General features: G+C 44.2%; 27 non-coding genes across 27 annotated transcripts; all 27 read right to left on the minus strand.

Moving 5' to 3' along the window:
* Window positions 1-174: 174 nt before the first annotated feature.
* TRNAR-UCU (transfer RNA arginine (anticodon UCU)) lies at window positions 175-260 on the minus strand. Its single transcript is given in 2 exon segments — window positions 175-210; window positions 224-260. It is a non-coding gene; the product is annotated as a tRNA-Arg (tRNA).
* Window positions 261-875: 615 nt separating this feature from the next.
* TRNAR-UCU (transfer RNA arginine (anticodon UCU)) lies at window positions 876-961 on the minus strand. Its single transcript is given in 2 exon segments — window positions 876-911; window positions 925-961. It is a non-coding gene; the product is annotated as a tRNA-Arg (tRNA).
* Window positions 962-2,020: 1,059 nt separating this feature from the next.
* Window positions 2,021-2,107, minus strand: TRNAR-UCU (transfer RNA arginine (anticodon UCU)). The gene is given in 2 exon segments: window positions 2,021-2,056; window positions 2,071-2,107. It is a non-coding gene; the product is annotated as a tRNA-Arg (tRNA).
* A 615-nt stretch (window positions 2,108-2,722) lies between these two features.
* Window positions 2,723-2,808, minus strand: TRNAR-UCU (transfer RNA arginine (anticodon UCU)). Its single transcript is given in 2 exon segments — window positions 2,723-2,758; window positions 2,772-2,808. It is a non-coding gene; the product is annotated as a tRNA-Arg (tRNA).
* A 405-nt stretch (window positions 2,809-3,213) lies between these two features.
* Window positions 3,214-3,299, minus strand: TRNAR-UCU (transfer RNA arginine (anticodon UCU)). Its single transcript is given in 2 exon segments — window positions 3,214-3,249; window positions 3,263-3,299. It is a non-coding gene; the product is annotated as a tRNA-Arg (tRNA).
* A 613-nt stretch (window positions 3,300-3,912) lies between these two features.
* TRNAR-UCU (transfer RNA arginine (anticodon UCU)) lies at window positions 3,913-3,998 on the minus strand. The gene is given in 2 exon segments: window positions 3,913-3,948; window positions 3,962-3,998. It is a non-coding gene; the product is annotated as a tRNA-Arg (tRNA).
* A 615-nt stretch (window positions 3,999-4,613) lies between these two features.
* Window positions 4,614-4,699, minus strand: TRNAR-UCU (transfer RNA arginine (anticodon UCU)). The gene is given in 2 exon segments: window positions 4,614-4,649; window positions 4,663-4,699. It is a non-coding gene; the product is annotated as a tRNA-Arg (tRNA).
* A 615-nt stretch (window positions 4,700-5,314) lies between these two features.
* On the minus strand, window positions 5,315-5,400 carry TRNAR-UCU (transfer RNA arginine (anticodon UCU)). The gene is given in 2 exon segments: window positions 5,315-5,350; window positions 5,364-5,400. It is a non-coding gene; the product is annotated as a tRNA-Arg (tRNA).
* A 615-nt stretch (window positions 5,401-6,015) lies between these two features.
* TRNAR-UCU (transfer RNA arginine (anticodon UCU)) lies at window positions 6,016-6,101 on the minus strand. The gene is given in 2 exon segments: window positions 6,016-6,051; window positions 6,065-6,101. It is a non-coding gene; the product is annotated as a tRNA-Arg (tRNA).
* A 1,101-nt stretch (window positions 6,102-7,202) lies between these two features.
* On the minus strand, window positions 7,203-7,288 carry TRNAR-UCU (transfer RNA arginine (anticodon UCU)). Its single transcript is given in 2 exon segments — window positions 7,203-7,238; window positions 7,252-7,288. It is a non-coding gene; the product is annotated as a tRNA-Arg (tRNA).
* A 616-nt stretch (window positions 7,289-7,904) lies between these two features.
* On the minus strand, window positions 7,905-7,990 carry TRNAR-UCU (transfer RNA arginine (anticodon UCU)). Its single transcript is given in 2 exon segments — window positions 7,905-7,940; window positions 7,954-7,990. It is a non-coding gene; the product is annotated as a tRNA-Arg (tRNA).
* A 615-nt stretch (window positions 7,991-8,605) lies between these two features.
* On the minus strand, window positions 8,606-8,691 carry TRNAR-UCU (transfer RNA arginine (anticodon UCU)). Its single transcript is given in 2 exon segments — window positions 8,606-8,641; window positions 8,655-8,691. It is a non-coding gene; the product is annotated as a tRNA-Arg (tRNA).
* A 616-nt stretch (window positions 8,692-9,307) lies between these two features.
* TRNAR-UCU (transfer RNA arginine (anticodon UCU)) lies at window positions 9,308-9,393 on the minus strand. Its single transcript is given in 2 exon segments — window positions 9,308-9,343; window positions 9,357-9,393. It is a non-coding gene; the product is annotated as a tRNA-Arg (tRNA).
* A 616-nt stretch (window positions 9,394-10,009) lies between these two features.
* TRNAR-UCU (transfer RNA arginine (anticodon UCU)) lies at window positions 10,010-10,095 on the minus strand. The gene is given in 2 exon segments: window positions 10,010-10,045; window positions 10,059-10,095. It is a non-coding gene; the product is annotated as a tRNA-Arg (tRNA).
* Window positions 10,096-10,710: 615 nt separating this feature from the next.
* On the minus strand, window positions 10,711-10,796 carry TRNAR-UCU (transfer RNA arginine (anticodon UCU)). The gene is given in 2 exon segments: window positions 10,711-10,746; window positions 10,760-10,796. It is a non-coding gene; the product is annotated as a tRNA-Arg (tRNA).
* A 615-nt stretch (window positions 10,797-11,411) lies between these two features.
* On the minus strand, window positions 11,412-11,497 carry TRNAR-UCU (transfer RNA arginine (anticodon UCU)). Its single transcript is given in 2 exon segments — window positions 11,412-11,447; window positions 11,461-11,497. It is a non-coding gene; the product is annotated as a tRNA-Arg (tRNA).
* A 615-nt stretch (window positions 11,498-12,112) lies between these two features.
* Window positions 12,113-12,198, minus strand: TRNAR-UCU (transfer RNA arginine (anticodon UCU)). The gene is given in 2 exon segments: window positions 12,113-12,148; window positions 12,162-12,198. It is a non-coding gene; the product is annotated as a tRNA-Arg (tRNA).
* A 615-nt stretch (window positions 12,199-12,813) lies between these two features.
* TRNAR-UCU (transfer RNA arginine (anticodon UCU)) lies at window positions 12,814-12,899 on the minus strand. Its single transcript is given in 2 exon segments — window positions 12,814-12,849; window positions 12,863-12,899. It is a non-coding gene; the product is annotated as a tRNA-Arg (tRNA).
* Window positions 12,900-13,515: 616 nt separating this feature from the next.
* Window positions 13,516-13,601, minus strand: TRNAR-UCU (transfer RNA arginine (anticodon UCU)). The gene is given in 2 exon segments: window positions 13,516-13,551; window positions 13,565-13,601. It is a non-coding gene; the product is annotated as a tRNA-Arg (tRNA).
* A 616-nt stretch (window positions 13,602-14,217) lies between these two features.
* On the minus strand, window positions 14,218-14,303 carry TRNAR-UCU (transfer RNA arginine (anticodon UCU)). Its single transcript is given in 2 exon segments — window positions 14,218-14,253; window positions 14,267-14,303. It is a non-coding gene; the product is annotated as a tRNA-Arg (tRNA).
* Window positions 14,304-14,918: 615 nt separating this feature from the next.
* On the minus strand, window positions 14,919-15,004 carry TRNAR-UCU (transfer RNA arginine (anticodon UCU)). Its single transcript is given in 2 exon segments — window positions 14,919-14,954; window positions 14,968-15,004. It is a non-coding gene; the product is annotated as a tRNA-Arg (tRNA).
* A 615-nt stretch (window positions 15,005-15,619) lies between these two features.
* Window positions 15,620-15,705, minus strand: TRNAR-UCU (transfer RNA arginine (anticodon UCU)). Its single transcript is given in 2 exon segments — window positions 15,620-15,655; window positions 15,669-15,705. It is a non-coding gene; the product is annotated as a tRNA-Arg (tRNA).
* Window positions 15,706-16,320: 615 nt separating this feature from the next.
* Window positions 16,321-16,406, minus strand: TRNAR-UCU (transfer RNA arginine (anticodon UCU)). Its single transcript is given in 2 exon segments — window positions 16,321-16,356; window positions 16,370-16,406. It is a non-coding gene; the product is annotated as a tRNA-Arg (tRNA).
* A 616-nt stretch (window positions 16,407-17,022) lies between these two features.
* On the minus strand, window positions 17,023-17,108 carry TRNAR-UCU (transfer RNA arginine (anticodon UCU)). Its single transcript is given in 2 exon segments — window positions 17,023-17,058; window positions 17,072-17,108. It is a non-coding gene; the product is annotated as a tRNA-Arg (tRNA).
* Window positions 17,109-17,723: 615 nt separating this feature from the next.
* TRNAR-UCU (transfer RNA arginine (anticodon UCU)) lies at window positions 17,724-17,809 on the minus strand. The gene is given in 2 exon segments: window positions 17,724-17,759; window positions 17,773-17,809. It is a non-coding gene; the product is annotated as a tRNA-Arg (tRNA).
* A 615-nt stretch (window positions 17,810-18,424) lies between these two features.
* TRNAL-UAG (transfer RNA leucine (anticodon UAG)) lies at window positions 18,425-18,510 on the minus strand. The gene is given in 2 exon segments: window positions 18,425-18,460; window positions 18,474-18,510. It is a non-coding gene; the product is annotated as a tRNA-Leu (tRNA).
* A 405-nt stretch (window positions 18,511-18,915) lies between these two features.
* TRNAR-UCU (transfer RNA arginine (anticodon UCU)) lies at window positions 18,916-19,001 on the minus strand. The gene is given in 2 exon segments: window positions 18,916-18,951; window positions 18,965-19,001. It is a non-coding gene; the product is annotated as a tRNA-Arg (tRNA).
* Window positions 19,002-19,169: the final 168 nt, after the last annotated feature.

Genomic DNA, 19,169 nt, shown 5'->3' on the forward strand with positions numbered 1-19,169 from the left:
TTGCATTTTGCCAAAAAAGGCAGAGATTTCTTGCCAACGGAAACAACCATCCGCAAGAGGGAAATACTCTTGAATTCAGGTGATGTTAACCTATCTATCTGCAGGGCTGGGTTCTGGAACAGATTCCCTTTAAGATTGGACACAAAGATTGTACTTCAGCTTTGGTCCAAAACTCGACTCTGGTGGGACTCGAACCCACAACCTTTGAATCACTACTCTCTTCTAGAAGTCCAATGCGCTATCCATTGCGCCACAGAGCCTACGTACAACATGTCTACTAAATAGTTTGTTGAGCTGACATGTGAATGGCTCTTGTGAAAGAATCCTACAAAAACACAACATCTAGCGGGTGATCATTTTCAGGCTAAAGACGAAAGCTCAGCTTTATAACATTGGTGTGGCGCTTTGTTTTCTAGATATTTATAAGAGTCAACTCAACAGCATGCAAAGCACCGTAGTCTCATTAATGTACTTTGACCAGTGAGGCCCCAGTACGGGCAGTTTATGCCGCAGACCAGTGCTCTCAAACCTTGGCTATGAAGCCCGATTCTGTCCTTAGCACCGTTGGAAAATGGCCTGAGAATATACAACTTTTACTATCAAAAATGGTCCAAAATTTGACTCTGGAGGGACTCCAACCCACAACCTTCAAATCAAGGCTATTACCTAGCGGCCACGCCCTTGTTGCTTCAAAGCGCTCCTTTGCATTTGCCAAAAAAGGCAGAGATTTCTTGCCAACGGAAACAACCATCCGCAAGAGGGAAATACCCTTGAATTCAGGTGATGTTAACCTATCTATCTGCAGGGCTGGGTTCTGGAACAGACTCCCTTTAAGATTGGACACAAAGATTGTACTTCAGGTTTAGTCCAAAACTTGACTCTGGTGGGACTCGAACCCACAACCTTTGAATCACTATGCGCTTCTAGAAGTCCAATGCGCTATCCATTGCGCCACAGAGCCTACGTACAACAAGTCTACTAAATAGTTTGTTGAGCTGACATGTGAATGGCTCTTGTGAAAGAATCCTACAAAAACACAACATCTAGCGGGTAATCATTTTCAGGCTAAAGATGAAAGCTCAGCTTTATAATATTGGTGTGGCTCCTTGTTTTCTAGATATTCATAAGAGTCAACTTAACAGCATGCAAAGCACCGTAGTCTAATTAATGTACTTTGACCAGTGAGGCCCCGGGACAGGCGGTTTATACCGCAGACCAGTGCTCTCAAACCTTGGCTATGAAGCCCGATTCTGTCCTTAGCACCGTTGGAAAATGGCCTGAGAATATACAACTTTTACTATCAAAAATGATCCAAAATTTGACTCTGGATGGACTCGAACCCACAACCTTTGAATCACTATGCTCTTCTAGAAGTCCAATGCGCTATCCATTGCGCCACAGAGCCTACTACCAATGAGTCTACCAAATCGTTTGTTGAGCTGACATGTGAATGGCTCTTGTGAAAGAATCCTACAAAAACACAACATCTAGCAGGTGATCATTGTCAGGCTAAAGACGAAAGTTCAGATTTATAACATTGGTGTGGCTCTTTGTTTTCTAGATATTTATAAGAGTCAACTTAACAGCATGCAACGCACCGTAGTCTCATTAATGTACTTTGACCAGTGAGGCCCCAGTACGGGCGGTTTATACCGCAGACCAGTGCTCTCAAACCTTGGCTATGAAGCCCGATTCTGTCCTTAGCACCGTTGGAAAATGGCCTGATAATATACAACTTTTACTATCAAAAATGGTCCAAAATTTGACTCTGGAGGGACTCCAACCCACAACCTTCAAATCAAGGCTATTACCTAGCGGCCACGCCCTTCTTGCTTCAAAGCGCTCCTTTGCTTTTGCCAAAAAAGGCAGAGATTTCTTGCCAACGGAAACAACCATCCGCAAGAGGGAAATACCCTTGAATTCAGGTGATGTTAACCTATCTATCTGCAGGGCTGGGTTCTGGAACAGACTCCTTTTAAGATTGGACACAAAGATTGTACTTCAGGTTTGGTCCAAAACTCGACTCTGGTGGGACTCGAACCCACAACCTTTGAATCACTATGCTCTATCTAGATGTCCAATGCGCTATCCTTTGCGCCACAGAGCCTACTACCAATGAGTCTACCAAATCGTTTGTTGAGCTGACATGTGAATGGCTCTTGTGAAAGAATCCTACAAAAACACAACATCTAGCAGGTGATCATTGTCAGGCTAAAGACGAAAGTTCAGATTTATAACATTGGTGTGGCTCTTTGTTTTCTAGATATTTATAAGAGTCAACTTAACAGCATGCAACGCACCGTAGTCTCATTAATGTACTTTGACCAGTGAGGCCCCAGGACGGGCGGTTTATACCGCAGACCAGTGCTCTCAAACCTTGGCTATGAAGCCCGATTCTGTCCTTAGCACCGTTGGAAAATGGCCTGAGAATATACAACTTTTACTATCAAAAATGGTCCAAAATTTGACTCTGGAGGGACTCCAACCCACAACCTTCAAATCAAGGCTATTACCTAGCGGCCACGCCCTTGTTGCTTCAAAGCGCTCCTTTGCATTTGCCAAAAAAGGCAGAGATTTCTTGCCAACGGAAACAACCATCCGCAAGAGGGAAATACCCTTGAATTCAGGTGATGTTAACCTATCTATCTGCAGGGCTGGGTTCTGGAACAGACTCCCTTTAAGATTGGACACAAAGATTGTACTTCAGGTTTGGTCCAAAACTCGACTCTGGTGGGACTCGAACCCACAACCTTTGAATCATTATGCTCTCCTAGAAGTCCAATGCGCTATCCATTGCGCCACAGAGCCTACTACCAATGAGTCTACCAAATCGTTTGTTGAGCTGACATGTGAATGGCTCTTGTGAAAGAATCCTACAAAAACACAACATCTAGCGGGTGATCAATTTCAGGCTAAAGACGTAAGCTCAGCTTTATAATATTGGTGTGGCGCTTTGTTTTCTGGAGGGACTCCAACCCACAACCTTCAAATCAAGGCTAGTACCTAGCGGCCACGCCCTTGTTGCTTCAAAGCGCTCCTTTGCATTTTGCCAAAAAAGGCAGAGATTTCTTGCCAACGTAAACAACCATCCGCAAGAGGGAAATACCCTTGAATTCAGGTGATGTTAACCTATCTATCTGCAGGGCTGGGTTGTGGAACAGACTCCCTTTAAGATTGGACACAAAGATTGTACTTCAGGTTTGGTCCAAAACTCGACTCTGGTGGGACTCGAACCCACAACCTTTGAATCACTACTCTCTTCTAGAAGTCCAATGCACTATCCATCGCGCCACAGAGCCTACGTATAACAAGTCTACTAAATAGTTTGTTGAGCTGACATGTGAATGGCTCTTGTGAAAGAATCCTACAAAAACACATCTAGCGGGTGATCATTTTCAGGCTAAAGAAGAAAGCTCAGCTTTATAATATTGGTGTGGCTCCTTGTTTTCTAGATATTCATAAGAGTCAACGTAACAGCATGCAAAGCACCGTTGTCTCATTAATGTACTTTGACCAGTGAGGCCCCAGGACGGGCGGTTTATACCGCAGACCAGTGCTCTCAAACCTTGGCTATGAAGCCCAATTCTGTCCTTAGCACCGATGGAAAATGGCCTGAGAATATACAACTTTTACTATCAAAAATGGTCCAAAATTTGACTCTGGAGGGACTCCAACCCACAACCTTCAAATCAAGGCTAGTAACTAGCGGCCACGCCCTTGTTGCTTCAAAGCGCTCCTTTGCATTTTGCCAAAAAAGGCAGAGATTTCTTGCCAACGGAAACAACCATCCGCAAGAGGGAAATACCCTTGAATTCAGTTGATGTTAACCTATCTATCTGCAGGGCTGGGTTCTGGAACAGATTCCCTTTAAGATTGGACACAAAGATTGTACTTCAGGTTTGGTCCAAAACTCGACTCTGGTGGGACTCGAACCCACAACCTTTGAATCACTACTCTCTTCTAGAAGTCCAATGCGCTATCCATTGCGCCACAGAGCCTACGTACAACATGTCTACTAAATAGTTTGTTGAGCTGACATGTGAATGGCTCTTGTGAAAGAATCCTACAAAAACACAACATCTAGCGGGTGATCATTTTCAGGCTAAAGACGAAAGCTCAGCTTTATAATATTGGTGTGGCTCTTTGTTTTCTAGATATTTATAAGAGTCAACTTAACAGCATGCAAAGCACCGTAGTCTCATTAATGTACTTTGACCAGTGAGGCCCCAGTACGGGCGGTTTATACCGCAGACCAGTGCTCTCAAACCTTGGCTATGAAGCCCGATTCTGTCCTTAGCACCGTTGGAAAATGGCCTGATAATATACAACTTTTACTATCAAAAATGGTCCAAAATTTGACTCTGGAGGGACTCCAACCCACAACCTTCAAATCAAGGCTATTACCTAGCGGCCACGCCCTTGTTGCTTCAAAGCGCTCCTTTGCATTTGCCAAAAAAGGCAGAGATTTCTTGCCAACGGAAACAACCATCCGCAAGAGGGAAATACCCTTGAATTCAGGTGATGTTAACCTATCTATCTGCAGGGCTGGGTTCTGGAACATACTCCCTTTAAGATTGGACACAAAGATTGTACTTCAGGTTTGGTCCAAAACTCGACTCTGGTGGGACTCGAACCCACAACCTTTGAATCACTACTCTCTTCTAGAAGTCCAATGCGCTATCCATTGCGCCACAGAGCCTACTACCAATGAGTCTACCAAATCGTTTGTTGAGCTGACATGTGAATGGCTCTTGTGAAAGAATCCTACAAAAACACAACATCTAGCGGGTGATCATTGTCAGGCTAAAGACGAAAGTTCAGATTTATAACATTGGTGTGGCTCTTTGTTTTCTAGATATTTATAAGAGTCAACTTAACAGCATGCAAAGCACCGTAGTCTCATTAATGTACTTTGACCAGTTAGGCCCCAGGACGGGCGGTTTATACCGCAGACCAGTGCTCTCAAACCTTGGCTATGAAGCCCGATTCTGTCCTTAGCACCGTTGGAAAATGGCCTGAGAATATACAACTTTTACTATCAAAAATGGTCCAAAATTTGACTCTGGAGGGACTCCAACCCACAACCTTCAAATCAAGGCTATTACCTAGCGGCCACGCCCTTGTTGCTTCAAAGCGCTCCTTTGCATTTGCCAAAAAAGGCAGAGATTTCTTGCCAACGGAAACAACCATCCGCAAGAGGGAAATACCCTTGAATTCAGGTGATGTTAACCTATCTATCTGCAGGGCTGGGTTCTGGAACAGACTCCCTTTAAGATTGGACACAAAGATTGTACTTCAGGTTTGGTCCAAAACTCGACTCTGGTGGGACTCGAACCCACAACCTTTGAATCACTACTCTCTTCTAGAAGTCCAATGCGCTATCCATTGCGCCACAGAGCCTACTACCAATGAGTCTACCAAATCGTTTGTTGAGCTGACATGTGAATGGCTCTTGTGAAAGAATCCTACAAAAACACAACATCTAGCAGGTGATCATTGTCAGGCTAAAGACGAAAGTTCAGATTTATAACATTGGTGTGGCTCTTTGTTTTCTAGATATTTATAAGAGTCAACTTAACAGCATGCAACGCACCGTAGTCTCATTAATGTACTTTGACCAGTGAGGCCCCAGGACGGGCGGTTTATACCGCAGACCAGTGCTCTCAAACCTTGGCTATGAAGCCCGATTCTGTCCTTAGCACCGTTGGAAAATGGCCTGAGAATATACAACTTTTACTATCAAAAATGGTCCAAAATTTGACTCTGGAGGGACTCCAACCCACAACCTTCAAATCAAGGCTATTACCTAGCGGCCACGCCCTTGTTGCTTCAAAGCGCTCCTTTGCATTTGCCAAAAAAGGCAGAGATTTCTTGCCAACGGAAACAACCATCCGCAAGAGGGAAATACCCTTGAATTCAGGTGATGTTAACCTATCTATCTGCAGGGCTGGGTTCTGGAACAGACTCCCTTTAAGATTGGACACAAAGATTGTACTTCAGGTTTGGTCCAAAACTCGACTCTGGTGGGACTCGAACCCACAACCTTTGAATCATTATGCTCTCCTAGAAGTCCAATGCGCTATCCATTGCGCCACAGAGCCTACTACCAATGAGTCTACCAAATCGTTTGTTGAGCTGACATGTGAATGGCTCTTGTGAAAGATTCCTACAAAAACACATCTAGCGGGTGATCATTGTCAGGCTAAAGACGTAAGCTCAGCTTTATAATATTGGTGTGGCGCTTTGTTTTCTGGAGGGACTCCAACCCACAACCTTCAAATCAAGGCTAGTACCTAGCGGCCACGCCCTTGTTGCTTCAAAGCGCTCCTTTGCATTTTGCCAAAAAAGGCAGAGATTTCTTGCCAACGTAAACAACCATCCGCAAGAGGGAAATACCCTTGAATTCAGGTGATGTTAACCTATCTATCTGCAGGGCTGGGTTGTGGAACAGACTCCCTTTAAGATTGGACACAAAGATTGTACTTCAGGTTTGGTCCAAAACTCGACTCTGATGGGACTCGAACCCACAACCTTTGAATCACTACTCTCTTCTAGAAGTCCAATTCACTATCCATCACGCCACAGAGCCTACGTATAACAAGTCTACTAAATAGTTTGTTGAGCTGACATGTGAATGGCTCTTGTGAAAGAATCCTACAAAAACACATCTAGCGGGTGATCATTTTCAGGCTAAAGAAGAAAGCTCAGCTTTATAATATTGGTGTGGCTCCTTGTTTTCTAGATATTCATAAGAGTCAACGTAACAGCATGCAAAGCACCGTTGTCTCATTAATGTACTTTGACCAGTGAGGCCCCAGGACGGGCGGTTTATACCGCAGACCAGTGCTCTCAAACCTTGGCTATGAAGCCCAATTCTGTCCTTAGCACCGATGGAAAATGGCCTGAGAATATACAACTTTTACTATCAAAAATGGTCCAAAATTTGACTCTGGAGGGACTCCAACCCACAACCTTCAAATCAAGGTTAGTACCTAGCGGCCACGCCCTTGTTGCTTCAAAGCGCTCCTTTGCATTTTGCCAAAAAAGGCAGAGATTTCTTGCCAACGGAAACAACCATCCGCAAGAGGGAAATTCCCTTGAATTCAGGTGATGTTAACCTATCTATCTGCAGGACTGGGTTCTGGAACAGACTCCCTTTAAGATTGGACACAAGGATTGTACTTCAGGTTTGGTCCAAAACTTGACTCTGGTGGGACTCGAACCCACAACCTTTGAATCACTATGCTCTTCTAGAAGTCCAATGCGCTATCCATTGCGCCACAGAGCCTACTACCAATGAGTCTACCAAATCGTTTGTTGAGCTGACATGTGAATGGCTCTTGTGAAAGAATCCTACAAAAACACAACATCTAGCGGGTGATCATTGTCAGGCTAAAGACGAAAGTTCAGATTTATAACATTGGTGTGGCTCTTTGTTTTCTAGATATTTATAAGAGTCAACTTAACAGCATGCAAAGCACCGTAGTCTCATTAATGTACTTTGACCAGAGAGGCCCAAGGACGGGCGGTTTATACCGCAGACCAGTGCTCTCAAACCTTGGCTATGAAGCCAGATTCTGTCCTTAGCACCGTTGGAAAATGGCCTGAGAATATACAACTTTTACTATCAAAAATGGTCCAAAATTTGACTCTGGAGGGACTCCAACCCACAACCTTCAAATCAAGGCTAGTACCTAGCGGCCACGCCCTTGTTGCTTCAAAGCGCTCCTTTGCATTTTGCCAAAAAAGGCAGAGATTTCTTGCCAACGGAAACAACCATCCGCAAGAGGGAAATTCCCTTGAATTTAGGTGATGTTAACCTATCTATCTGCAGGGCTGGGTTCTGGAACAGACTCCCTTTAAGATTGGACACAAGGATTGTACTTCAGGTTTGGTCCAAAACTTGACTCTGGTGGGACTCGAACCCACAACCTTTGAATCACTATGCTCTTCTAGAAGTCCAATGCGCTATCCATTGCGCCACAGAGCCTACTACCAATGAGTCTACCAAATCGTTTGTTGAGCTGACATGTGAATGGCTCTTGTGAAAGAATCCTACAAAAACACAACATCTAGCGGGTGATCATTGTCAGGCTAAAGACGAAAGTTCAGATTTATAACATTGGTGTGGCTCTTTGTTTTCTAGATATTTATAAGAGTCAACTTAACAGCATGCAAAGCACCGTAGTCTCATTAATGTACTTTGACCAGAGAGGCCCAAGGACGGGCGGTTTATACCGCAGACCAGTGCTCTCAAACCTTGGCTATGAAGCCAGATTCTGTCCTTAGCACCGTTGGAAAATGGCCTGAGAATATACAACTTTTACTATCAAAAATGGTCCAAAATTTGACTCTGGAGGGACTCCAACCCACAACCTTCAAATCAAGGCTATTACCTAGCGGCCACGCCCTTGTTGCTTCAAAGCGCTCCTTTGCATTTGCCAAAAAAGGCAGAGATTTCTTGCCAACGGAAACAACCATCCGCAAGAGGGAAATACCTTTGATTTCAGCTGATGTTAACCTATCTATCTGCAGGGCTGGGTTCTGGAACAGACTCCCTTTAAGATTGGACACAAAGATTGTACTTCAGGTTTGGTCCAAAACTCGACTCTGGTGGGACTCGAACCCACAACCTTTGAATCATTATGCTCTCCAAGAAGTCCAATGCGCTATCCATTGCGCCACAGAGCCTACTACCAATGAGTCTACCAAATCGTTTGTTGAGCTGACATGTAAATGGCTCTTGTGGAAGAATCCTACAAAAACACAACATCTAGCGGGTGATCATTTTCAGGCTAAAGACGTAAGCTCAGCCTTATAATATTGGTGTGGCGCTTTGTTTTCTAGATATTTATAAGAGTCAACTTAACAGCATGCAAAGCACCGTAGTCTCATTAATGTACTTTGACCAGTGAGGCCCCAGGACGGGCGGTTTATACCGCAGACCAGTGCTCTCAAACCTTGGCTATGAAGCCCGATTCTGTCCTTAGCACCGATGGAAAATGGCCTGAGAATATACAACTTTTACTATCAAAAATGGTCCAAAATTTGACTCTGGAGGGACTCCAACCCACAACCTTCAAATCAAGGCTAGTACCTAGCAGCCACGCCCTTGTTGCTTCAAAGCGCTCCTTTGCATTTTGCCAAAAAAGGCAGAGATTTCTTGCCAACGGAAACAACCATCCGCAAGAGGGAAATACCCTTGAATTCAGGTGATGTTAACCTATCTATCTGCAGGGCTGGGTTCTGGAACAGACTCCCTTTAAGATTGGACACAAAGATTGTACTTCAGGTTTGGTCCAAAACTTGACTCTGGTGGGACTCGAACCCACAACCTTTGAATCACTACTCTCTTCTAGAAGTCCATCGCGCTATCCATTGTGCCACAGAGCCTACTACCAATGAGTCTACTAAATCGTTTGTTGAGCTGACATGTGAATGGCTCTTGTGAAAGAATCCTACAAAAACACAACATCTAGCGGGTGATCATTTTCAGGCTAAAGATGAAAGCTCAGCTTTATAACATTGGTGTGGTTCCTTGTTTTCTAGATATTCATAAGAGTCAACTTAACAGCATGCAAAGCACCGTAGTCTCATTAATGTACTTTGACCAGTGAGGCCCCAGTACGGGCGGTTTATACCGCAGACCAGTGCTCTCAAACCTTGGCTATGAAGCCCGATTCTGTCCTTAGCACCGTTGGAAAATGGCCTGAGAATATACAACTTTTAATATCAAAAATGGTCCAAAAATTGACTCTAAAGGGACTCCTACCCACAACCTTCAAATCAAGGCTAGTACCTAGCGGCCACGCCCTTGTTGCTTCAAAGCGCTCCTTTGCATTTTGCCAAAAAAGGCAGAGATTTCTTGCCAACGGAAACAACCATCCGCAAGAGGGAAATACCCTTGAATTCAGGTGATGTTAACCTATCTATCTGCAGGGCTGGGTTCTGGAACAGACTCCCTTTAAGATTGGACACAAAGATTGTACTTCAGGTTTGGTCCAAAACTCAACTCTGGTGGGACTCGAACCCACAACCTTTGAATCACTACTCTCTTCTAGAAGTCCAATGCGCTATCCATTGCGCCACAGAGCCTACGCACATCAAGTCTACTAAATAGTTTGTTGAGCTGACATGTGAATGGCTCTTGTGAAAGAATCCTACAAAAACACAACATCTAGCGAGTGATCATTTTCAGGCTAAAGATGAAAGCTCAGCTTTATAATATTGGTGTGGCTCCTTGTTTTCTAGATATTCATAAGAGTCAACTTAACAGCATGCAAAGCACCGTAGTCTCATTAATGTACTTTGACCAGTGAGGCCCCAGGACAGGCGGTTTATACCGCAGACCAGTGCTCTCAAACCTTGGCTATGAAGCCCGATTCTGTCCTTAGCACCGTTGGAAAATGGCATGAGAATATACAACTTTTGCTATCAAAAATGGTCCAAAATTTGACTCTGGAGGGACTCCAACCCACAACCTTCAAATCAAGGCTATTACCTAGCGGCCACGCCCTTGTTGCTTCAAAGCGCTCCTTTGCATTTGCCAAAAAAGGCAGAGATTTCTTGCCAATGGAAACAACCATCCGCAAGAGGGAAATACCCTTGAATTCAGGTGATGTTAACCTATCTATCTGCAGGGCTGGGTTCTGGAACATACTCCCTTTAAGATTGGACACAAAGATTGTACTTCAGGTTTGGTCCAAAACTCGACTCTGGTGGGACTCGAACCCACAACCTTTGAATCACTACTCTCTTCTAGAAGTCCAATGCGCTATCCATTGCGCCACAGAGCCTACGTACAATAAGGCTACTAAATCGTTTGTTGAGCTGACATGTAAATGGCTCTTGTGAAAGAATCCAACAAAAACACAACATCTAGCGGGTGATCAATTTCAGGCTAAAGACGTAAGCTCAGCTTTATAATATTGGTGTGGCGCTTTGTTTTCTAGATATTTATAAGAGTCAACTTAACAGCATGCAAAGCACCGTAGTTTAATTAATGTACTTTGACCAGTGAGGCCCCAGGACGGGCGGTTTATACCGCAGACCAGTGCTCTCAAACCTTGGCTATGAAGCCCGATTCTGTCCTTAGCACCGTTGGAAAATGGCCTGAGAATATACAACTTTTACTATCAAAAATGGTCCAAAATTTGACTCTGGAGGGACTCCAACCCACAACCTTCAAATCAAGGCTATTACCTAGCGGCCACGCCGTTGTTGCTTCAAAGCGCTCCTTTGCATTTGCCAAAAAAGGCAGAGATTTCTTGCCAACGGAAACAACCATCCGCAAGAGGGAAATACCCTTCAATTCAGGTGATGTTAACCTATCTATCTGCAGGGCTGGGTTCTGGAACAGACTCCCTTTAAGATTGGACACAAAGATTGTACTTCAGGTTTGGTCCAAAACTCGACTCTGGTGGGACTCGAACCCACAACCTTTGAATCACTATGCTCTTCTAGAAGTCCAATGCGCTATCCATTGCGCCACAGAGCCTACTACCAATGAGTCTACCAAATCGTTTGTTGAGCTGACATGTGAATGGCTCTTGTGAAAGAATCCTACAAAAACACAACATCTAGCGGGTGATCATTGTCAGGCTAAAGACGTAAGCTCAGCTTTATAATATTGGTGTGGCTCTTTGTTTTCTAGATATTTATAAGAGTCAACTTAACAGCATGCAAAGCACCGTAGTCTCATTAATGTACTTTGACCAGTGAGGCCCCAGGACGGGCGGTTTATACCGCAGACCAGTGCTCTCAAACCTTGGCTATGAAGCCCGATTCTGTCCTTAGCACCGTTGGAAAATGGCCTGAGAATATACAACTTTTACTATCAAAAATGGTCCAAAATTTGACTCTGGAGGGACTCCAACCCACAACCTTCAAATCAAGGCTATTACCTAGCGGCCACGACCTTGTTGCTTCAAAGCGCTCCTTTGCATTTGCCAAAAAAGGCAGAGATTTCTTGCCAACGGAAACAACCATCCGCAAGAGGGAAATACCCTTGAATTCAGGTGATGTTAACCTATCTATCTGCAGGGCGGGGTTCTGGAACAGACTCCCTTTAAGATTGGACATAAAGATTGTACTTCAGGTTTGGTCCAAAACTCGACTCTGGTGGGACTCGAACCCACAACCTTTGAATCATTATGCTCTTCTAGAAGTCCAATGCGCTATCCATTGCGCCAAAGAGCCTACGTACAACATGTCTACTAAATAGTTTGTTGAGCTGACATGTGAATGGCTCTTGTGAAAGAATCCTACAAAAACACAACATCTAGCGGGTGATCATTTTCAGGCTAAAGAAGAAAGCTCAGCTTTATAATATTGGTGTGGCTCCTTGTTTTCTAGATATTCATAAGAGTCAACTTAACAGCATGCAAAGCACCATTGTCTTATTAATGTACTTTGACCAGTGAGGCCCCAGGACGGGCGGTTTATACCGCAGACCAGTGCTCTCAAACCTTGGCTATGAAGCCCGATTCTGTCCTTAGCACCGTTGGAAAATGGCCTGAGAATATACAACTTTTACTATCAAAAATGGTCCAAAATTTGACTCTGGAGGGACTCCAACCCACAACCTTCAAATCAAGGCTATTACCTAGCGGCCACGCCCTTGTTGCTTCAAAGCGCTCCTTTGCATTTGCCAAAAAAGGCAGAGATTTCTTGCCAACGGAAACAACCATCCGCAAGAGGGAAATACCCTTGAATTCAGGTGATGTTAACCTATCTATCTGCAGGGCTGGGTTCTGGAACAGACTCCCTTTAAGATTGGACACAAAGATTGTACTTCAGGTTTGGTCCAAAACTTGACTCTGGTGGGACTCGAACCCACAACCTTTGAATCACTATGCGCTTCTAGAAGTCCAATGCGCTATCCATTGCGCCACAGAGCCTACGTACAACAAGTCTACTAAATAGTTTGTTGAGCTGACATGTGAATGGCTCTTGTGAAAGAATCCTACAAAAACACAACATCTAGCGGGTGATCATTTTCAGGCTAAAGAAGAAAGCTCAGCTTTATAATATTGGTGTGGCTCCTTGTTTTCTAGATATTCATAAGAGTCAACTTAACAGCATGCAAAGCACCGTTGTCTCATTAATGTACTTTGACCAGTGAGGCCCCAGGACGGGCGGTTTATACCGCAGACCAGTGCTCTCAAACCATGGCTATGAAGCCCAATTCCGTCATTAGCACCGATGGAAAATGGCCTGAGAATATACAACTTTTACTATCAAAAATGGACCAAAATTTGACTCTGGAGGGACTCCAACCCACAACCTTCAAATCAAGGCTAGTACCTAGCGGCCACGCCCTTGTTGCTTCAAAGCGCTCCTTTGCATTTTGCCAAAAAAGGCAGAGATTTCTTGCCAACGGAAACAACCATCCACAAGAGGGAAATTCCCTTGAATTCAGGTGATGTTAACCTATCTATCTGCAGGGCTGGGTTCTGGAACAGACTCCCTTTAAGATTGGACACAAAGATTGTACTTCAGGTTTGGTCCAAAACTTGACTCTGGTGGGACTCGAACCCACAACCTTTGAATCACTACTCTCTTCTAGAAGTCCATCGCGCTATCCATTGTGCCACAGAGCCTACTACCAATGAGTCTACTAAATCGTTTGTTGAGCTGACATGTGAATGGCTCTTGTGAAAGAATCCTACAAAAACACAACATCTAGCGGGTGATCATTTTCAGGCTAAAGATGAAAGCTCAGCTTTATAACATTGGTGTGGTTCCTTGTTTTCTAGATATTCATAAGAGTCAACTTAACAGCATGCAAAGCACCGTAGTCTCATTAATGTACTTTGACCAGTGAGGCCCCAGTACGGGCGGTTTATACCGCAGACCAGTGCTCTCAAACCTTGGCTATGAAGCCCGATTCTGTCCTTAGCACCGTTGGAAAATGGCCTGAGAATATACAACTTTTAATATCAAAAATGGTCCAAAAATTGACTCTAAAGGGACTCCTACCCACAACCTTCAAATCAAGGCTAGTACCTAGCGGCCACGCCCTTGTTGCTTCAAAGCGCTCCTTTGCATTTTGCCAAAAAAGGCAGAGATTTCTTGCCAACGGAAACAACCATCCGCAAGAGGGAAATACCCTTGAATTCAGGTGATGTTAACCTATCTATCTGCAGGGCTGGGTTCTGGAACAGACTCCCTTTAAGATTGGACACAAAGATTGTACTTCAGGTTTGGTCCAAAACTCGACTCTGGTGGGACTCGAACCCACAACCTTTGAATCACTACTCTCTTCTAGAAGTCCAATGCGCTATCCATTGCGCCACAGAGCCTACGTACAATGAGGCTACTAAATCGTTTGTTGAGCTGACATGTAAATGGCTCTTGTGAAAGAATCCAACAAAAACACAACATCTAGCGGGTGATCAATTTCAGGCTAAAGACGTAAGCTCAGCTTTATAATATTGGTGTGGCGCTTTGTTTTCTAGATATTTATAAGAGTCAACTTAACAGCATGCAAAGCACCGTAGTTTAATTAATGTACTTTGACCAGTGAGGCCCCAGGACGGGCGGTTTATACCGCAGACCAGTGCTCTCAAACCTTGGCTATGAAGCCCGATTCTGTCCTTAGCACCGTTGGAAAATGGCCTGAGAATATACAACTTTTACTATCAAAAATGGTCCAAAATTTGACTCTGGAGGGACTCCAACCCACAACCTTCAAATCAAGGCTATTACCTAGCGGCCACGCCGTTGTTGCTTCAAAGCGCTCCTTTGCATTTGCCAAAAAAGGCAGAGATTTCTTGCCAACGGAAACAACCATCCGCAAGAGGGAAATACCCTTCAATTCAGGTGATGTTAACCTATCTATCTGCAGGGCTGGGTTCTGGAACAGACTCCCTTTAAGATTGGACACAAAGATTGTACTTCAGGTTTGGTCCAAAACTCGACTCTGGTGGGACTCGAACCCACAACCTTTGAATCACTATGCTCTTCTAGAAGTCCAATGCGCTATCCATTGCGCCACAGAGCCTACTACCAATGAGTCTACCAAATCGTTTGTTGAGCTGACATGTGAATGGCTCTTGTGAAAGAATCCTACAAAAACACAACATCTAGCGGGTGATCATTGTCAGGCTAAAGACGTAAGCTCAGCTTTATAATATTGGTGTGGCTCTTTGTTTTCTAGATATTTATAAGAGTCAACTTAACAGCATGCAAAGCACCGTAGTCTCATTAATGTACTTTGACCAGTGAGGCCCCAGGACGGGCGGTTTATACCGCAGACCAGTGCTCTCAAACCTTGGCTATGAAGCCCGATTCTGTCCTTAGCACCGTTGGAAAATGGCCTGAGAATATACAACTTTTACTATCAAAAATGGTCCAAAATTTGACTCTGGAGGGACTCCAACCCACAACCTTCAAATCAAGGCTATTACCTAGCGGCCACGACCTTGTTGCTTCAAAGCGCTCCTTTGCATTTGCCAAAAAAGGCAGAGATTTCTTGCCAACGGAAACAACCATCCGCAAGAGGGAAATACCCTTGAATTCAGGTGATGTTAACCTATCTATCTGCAGGGCGGGGTTCTGGAACAGACTCCCTTTAAGATTGGACATAAAGATTGTACTTCAGGTTTGGTCCAAAACTCGACTCTGGTGGGACTCGAACCCACAACCTTTGAATCATTATGCTCTTCTAGAAGTCCAATGCGCTATCCATTGCGCCAAAGAGCCTACGTACAACATGTCTACTAAATAGTTTGTTGAGCTGACATGTGAATGGCTCTTGTGAAAGAATCCTACAAAAACACAACATCTAGCGGGTGATCATTTTCAGGCTAAAGAAGAAAGCTCAGCTTTATAATATTGGTGTGGCTCCTTGTTTTCTAGATATTCATAAGAGTCAACTTAACAGCATGCAAAGCACCATTGTCTTATTAATGTACTTTGACCAGTGAGGCCCCAGGACGGGCGGTTTATACCGCAGACCAGTGCTCTCAAACCTTGGCTATGAAGCCCGATTCTGTCCTTAGCACCGTTGGAAAATGGCCTGAGAATATACAACTTTTACTATCAAAAATGGTCCAAAATTTGACTCTGGAGGGACTCCAACCCACAACCTTCAAATCAAGGCTATTACCTAGCGGCCACGCCCTTGTTGCTTCAAAGCGCTCCTTTGCATTTGCCAAAAAAGGCAGAGATTTCTTGCCAACGGAAACAACCATCCGCAAGAGGGAAATACCCTTGAATTCAGGTGATGTTAACCTATCTATCTGCAGGGCTGGGTTCTGGAACAGACTCCCTTTAAGATTGGACACAAAGATTGTACTTCAGGTTTGGTCCAAAACTTGACTCTGGTGGGACTCGAACCCACAACCTTTGAATCACTATGCGCTTCTAGAAGTCCAATGCGCTATCCATTGCGCCACAGAGCCTACGTACAACAAGTCTACTAAATAGTTTGTTGAGCTGACATGTGAATGGCTCTTGTGAAAGAATCCTACAAAAACACAACATCTAGCGGGTGATCATTTTCAGGCTAAAGAAGAAAGCTCAGCTTTATAATATTGGTGTGGCTCCTTGTTTTCTAGATATTCATAAGAGTCAACTTAACAGCATGCAAAGCACCGTTGTCTCATTAATGTACTTTGACCAGTGAGGCCCCAGGACGGGCGGTTTATACCGCAGACCAGTGCTCTCAAACCATGGCTATGAAGCCCAATTCCGTCATTAGCACCGATGGAAAATGGCCTGAGAATATACAACTTTTACTATCAAAAATGGACCAAAATTTGACTCTGGAGGGACTCCAACCCACAACCTTCAAATCAAGGCTAGTACCTAGCGGCCACGCCCTTGTTGCTTCAAAGCGCTCCTTTGCATTTTGCCAAAAAAGGCAGAGATTTCTTGCCAACGGAAACAACCATCCACAAGAGGGAAATTCCCTTGAATTCAGGTGATGTTAACCTATCTATCTGCAGGGCTGGGTTCTGGAACAGACTCCCTTTAAGATTGGACACAAAGATTGTACTTCAGGTTTGGTCCAAAACTTGACTCTGGTGGGACTCGAACCCACAACCTTTGAATCACTACACTCTTCTAGAAGTCCAATGAGCTATCCATTGCGCCACAGAGCCTACTACCAATGAGTCTACTAAATCGTTTGTTGAGCTGACATGTGAATGGCTCTTGTGAAAGAATCCTACAAAAACACAACATCTAGCGGGTGATCATTTTCAGGCTAAAGATGAAAGCTCAGCTTTATAATATTGGTGTGGCTCCTTGTTTTCTAGATATTCATAAGAGTCAACTTAACAGCATGCAAAGCACCGTAGTCTCATTACTGTACTTTGACCAGTGAGGCCCCAGGACAGGCGGTTTATACCGCAGACCAGTGCTCTCAAACCTTGGATATGAAGCCCGATTCTGTCCTTAGCACCGTTGGAAAATGGCCTGATAATATACAACTTTTACTATCAAAAATGGTCCAAAATTTGACTCTGGAGGGACTCCAACCCACAACCTTCAAATCAAGGCTATTACCTAGCGGCCACGCCCTTGTTGCTTCAAAGCGCTCCTTTGCATTTGCCAAAACATGCAGAGATTTCTTGCCAACGGAAACAACCATCCGCAAGAGGGAAATACCCTTGAATTCAGGTGATGTTAACCTATCTATCTGCAGGGCTGGGTTCTGGAACATACTCCCTTTAAGATTGGACACAAAGATTGTACTTCAGGTTTGGTCCAAAACTCGACTCTGGTGGGACTCGAACCCACAACCTTTGAATCAGTACTCTCTTCTAGAAGTCCAATGCGCTATCCATTGCGCCACACAGCCTACTACCAATGAGTCTACCAAATCGTTTGTTGAGCTGACATGTGAATGGCTCTTGTGAAAGAATCCTACAAAAACACAACATCTAGCAGGTGATCATTGTCAGGCTAAAGACGAAAGTTCAGATTTATAACATTGGTGTGGCTCCTTGTTTTCTAGATATTTATAAGAGTCAACTTAACAGCATGCAAAGCACCGTAGTCTCATTAATGTACTTTGACCAGTGAGGCCCCAGGACGGGCGGTTTATACCGCAGACCAGTGCTCTCAAACCTTGGCTATGAAGCCCGATTCTGTCCTTAGCACCGTTGGAAAATGGCCTGAGAATATACAACTTTTACTATCAAAAATGGTCCAAAATTTGACTCTGGAGGGACTCCAACCCACAACCTTCAAATCAAGGCTATTACCTAGCGGCCACGCCCTTGTTGCTTCAAAGCGCTCCTTTGCATTTGCCAAAAAAGGCAGAGATTTCTTGCCAACGGAAACAACCATCCGCAAGAGGGAAATACCCTTGAATTCAGGTGATGTTAACCTATCTATCTGCAGGGCTGGGTTCTGGAACAGACTCCCTTTAAGATTGGACACAAAGATTGTACTTCAGGTTTGGTCCAAAACTCGACTCTGGTGGGACTCGAACCCACAACCTTTGAAGCATTATGCTCTCCTCTAAGTCCAATGCGCTATCCATTGCGCCACAGAGCCTTTGTACAATGAGGCTACTAAATCGTTTGTTGAGCTGACATGTAAATGGCTCTTGTGAAAGAATCCTACAAAAACACAACATCTAGCGGGTGATCAATTTCAGGCTAAAGACGTAAGCTCAGCTTTATAATATTGGTGTGGCGCTTTGTTTTCTGGAGGGACTCCAACCCACAACCTTCAAATCAAGTCTAGTACCTAGCGGCCACGCCCTTGTTGCTTCAAAGCGCTCCTTTGCATTTTGCCAAAAAAGGCAGAGATTTCTTGCCAACGTAAACAACCATCCGCAAGAGGGAAATACCCTTGAATTCAGGTGATGTTAACCTATCTATCTGCAGGGCTGGGTTCTGGAACAGACTCCCTTTAAGATTGGACACAAAGATTGTACTTCAGGTTTGGTCCAAAACTTGACTCTGGTGGGACTCGAACCCACAACCTTTGAATCACTATGCTCTTCTAGAAGTCCAATGCGCTATCCATTGCGCCACAGAGCCTACTACCAATGAGTCTACCAAATCGTTTGTTTAGCTGACATGTGAATGGCTCTTGTGAAAGAATCCTACAAAAACACAACATCTAGCGGGTGATCATTGTCAGGCTAAAGACGAAAGTTCAGATTTATAACATTGGTGTGGCTCTTTGTTTTCTAGATATTTATAAGA

Source organism: Leptodactylus fuscus, chromosome 3 (genome assembly GCF_031893055.1).
Source record: "Leptodactylus fuscus isolate aLepFus1 chromosome 3, aLepFus1.hap2, whole genome shotgun sequence".
Taxonomy (NCBI): Eukaryota; Metazoa; Chordata; class Amphibia; order Anura; family Leptodactylidae; genus Leptodactylus; species Leptodactylus fuscus.